The 3,275-nt window shown below is 37.0% G+C and overlaps 1 long non-coding RNA gene across 1 annotated transcript; it reads right to left on the reverse strand.

Annotated features, from left to right (window-relative positions):
- Positions 1-269: 269 nt before the first annotated feature.
- Positions 270-1,907, reverse strand: LOC113330363. The gene is made up of 2 exons (XR_003350201.1): positions 1,242-1,907; positions 270-1,095 (listed from the first exon to the last, which is right to left on the reverse strand). It is a non-coding gene; the product is annotated as an uncharacterized LOC113330363 (long non-coding RNA).
- Between the last annotated feature and the right edge of the window lie 1,368 nt (positions 1,908-3,275).

Raw genomic sequence — 3,275 nt, forward strand, 5'->3', positions numbered from 1 at the left:
TGAATGGGCTCAACAACCAAAGTTGGCACAATAACTGAAAAAATACTCCAGCTTTTTTGTTTCAACAATGGAAGTTGACCCAAAAAGGTGGAACCTACGAACAATGTTTCCAGATTATAGTGTCAACAACCAAAGTTGATCCCTTTAGTGGGATAATAATGGAAGTTGATCAACAACAAAAAATGGCAGTTGGAGTTTACACCATTTATATAAGTGAGTTTCTTGTAAAAATCATCACACCTGGAACCTATAAACTAACGTAACCTTCAGAAACACAAGAATAACATTCATTAAAAAAATCAGAATGTTTGTCATTACAAAACTAAACAAGTCCAAACTAAAATGCATAAAAAAAAAAGAAACATCCCACTAATATGAAACCTAAAAATATGCAAAAAAAAAAAAAAGCTGTAGTGAATGAACTTCAACATGTGAAGCCCTTTCGTGCTAGAGCAGTGAATCAAAAATCTCAAATCCAAAATCGTTATTAATGACATTAGACGCCCAGATTGCAAAAATCTAAACTCTGCAACAACCATCTTTAGCCTACAACAACCAAGTTTGACATAAAAAAAATGACATAACCGAATAAGTGAACTTAGCGTGAGTCGAACACGCATCATCTGACGTAGAGTCAGTCATGCTACCATTGCACCACAAATTCAACATTTTGAGTAATTACATCTATAAAAATCAAAGTATTTAAACAACAAGCATACTTATACTAATCCAAGAAATGCTATCAGCAATAAGAGTTGATCCCATAAAAAAATGGAGTCAACAACAGGAGTTGATCCCATATATTGGATCAACAACAATAGTTAATCCCATAAATTGGATCAACGACAGTGGTTGATCCCATAAAAACTGAAGTCCAAAAATATTTTCTAATGAAGATGGCTGCCTCCACCACCCCCACCCTTAATAATAGTAAGGTTTCATGCAAACATATAAAATTTGTTATCCATATGTACAAAAAGGTATATATCCACTCAATTAGACTTACAAAGCACTATCTAAGAAGATTACCAATAACTGGTTTGCATTACCACTGCCCATAGTAGTACCATAGGCCAAAGGAGACATTGCCGACAACTGCACCACCACCCATTAAATTCAGAGCAAAAAATAATTTTGTGTAAACATCAAAAATAATCTAATTAACTCTAAATCCTTAATACCATTCATTAAATTAGGTTAATCCAACTATTAAAAACTGAAATCTGAGAGAAAAGACGAACCTCAACAAGAATATTCACGATCAGGAAAATCACTAGTTAAATCACCCTCAAGTATATTAGCGATATCATCTTCCTTAATTAGTGACATTGTTATCATCGATATTAGGTCTTCAAGCCAGATTCAATTGAAATCGAAATAAATCTAAGCTCGGAAATTAGGTTTCTTGTTGATTTGTGACTAGATTTATTTTTGTAGCTGAATCAAGTAACAATCGATCTAAATCGACTATTTAAGAGGAGATGGTGGTGGTGATGGTGGTGCTGGTGCTGGTAGTGGGATCAGGTTGATTTTTGGTGGTGGTAGAGGTGGAGACGAGATGGAGATATGGTGGTGGAGTCTGGTTCAATAGATTTTTCGTGATGGAAGTAGATGGAGATGGTGATAGTGGTGTCGGAGATGGTGGTGATGGGTTTAGTTTGATTTTCAATCGAAGATCTCTTTCTCAATCTCGAATCTCTGTTAAATTTCTTTCTCTGATTCTGAGATGGTGGTGGCGGTGCTAGTTGTGGTAGCCATGACAAAGATAGGGATGGAGGTGATGCTGGTGAGAACGATGATGAACACGGTGGTGGTTTTGTCTGGAAAGAGAGAACAAATAAAACTTTTGGATACGAAATGAAGAAGAAAGATACTTATATTCAATAGATATGAAGATAAATTTGGAAAGAAATAAAAACTTTAATGGATCCTTAATGGACTTTGGATGGAAAGGGATATATTTTTTGTGTCATAAAATTATTTATGAAGCCCTTGAAAAAGAGGGACAATTATATAATTACCACTACACAAGGATTCCCTTTGGTCGTCCCACTAGTATGGATTAAGGTCTGCTCGTATACCAACGGTATCTCATCTACCAAGACATTGACTTACCTGTGTTTTGGTGGAAAAGCTAACGGCCAGGACAGATTCCCAAAAAATTTAAAATCATGTATAGATTAGCATTTAGCAGCCTGATTTTTCCCAGTCCTTGGTCTACCTCTATCTATGAGCGTGTGAGTTTCTTTCTTTCCCAGCAAATTGCGAAGGGATGAGTTTCCACAATTTCTTGCATTTAGTACCATAGAATCATGCCAGCTAGTTGACATGGACAATTAGGCTTGATCAGCCAGTTTCAAATTCACACTTGCCCCTATTGGCCTAGTCTAAGTAATTGGTGTTGGAGACTTGGAGCGCAACATTTTGGTTCGATATATATGTAACCGGATTTTTAAAAAGAAACTTGTGTTTGATTATTAACTCTCGTGCAAACACTCAATCTAGTGTTACCAGAAATCAGACTAATTAAACAGCGGGGCAAGTTAGTTAACATCTTGGTTCTAGCAGATAAGAGTTCAATTAAGTGAAGCCGAGATTACATAACAAATCTTCGAGAATGCAGCTGCAGCTGCAACTACTATACATTATGGTGACAAGAAAGAGTAGATCTCCAACACAGTACGGTCGGCCATTGAATTTGTGCATGCATGACGATAGTCACGATACATATAATTTCTTCGAAGTTCGAACCATCAAACATATATCTCAAACAAGAGCATTAGAGTTCCTTCCATAATAGTCATTGTATGATCCTCCATCCCGTGACGATCTGTTAAAGAACTCAATGCAGTCGGCAATAGCTTCCGTATAGTGATGAGAATTAGGTGAGTAGTGATATGAACCACTGCACGAAGTCTTTGGTGGGTCATCAGGACGTTGATGGTGGTCGACCCCGTGTTTCTGGTGGCGGTTGTTAATATTCTTGGTGGATGATGAGAATATGAAACGCATGACAATCTTCCTAAACCGATCAGATAGCTTCATGGAAGAGAAGTTGTTATTGATATTACTAAACTGCCTGATGTTGTTGTTGTTGTTGTCGACGCTGTTTTTGTTGTGGGTGGTGCTGTTTTTAGGTGCAAACCTAGAAGAAGGTAAAGGGACTTGTCGTGATGAACTTGTGACTCGAATATTAACAAAGCAGCTCTGCCTTTGAGGTGGTCTGTACATTATATTCTTCTTTCACTCTCTCTCTCTAATGAAATTGCTCACTG

Source organism: Papaver somniferum, unplaced genomic scaffold (genome assembly GCF_003573695.1).
Source record: "Papaver somniferum cultivar HN1 unplaced genomic scaffold, ASM357369v1 unplaced-scaffold_118, whole genome shotgun sequence".
In the NCBI taxonomy this organism is placed as follows: Eukaryota; Viridiplantae; Streptophyta; class Magnoliopsida; order Ranunculales; family Papaveraceae; genus Papaver; species Papaver somniferum.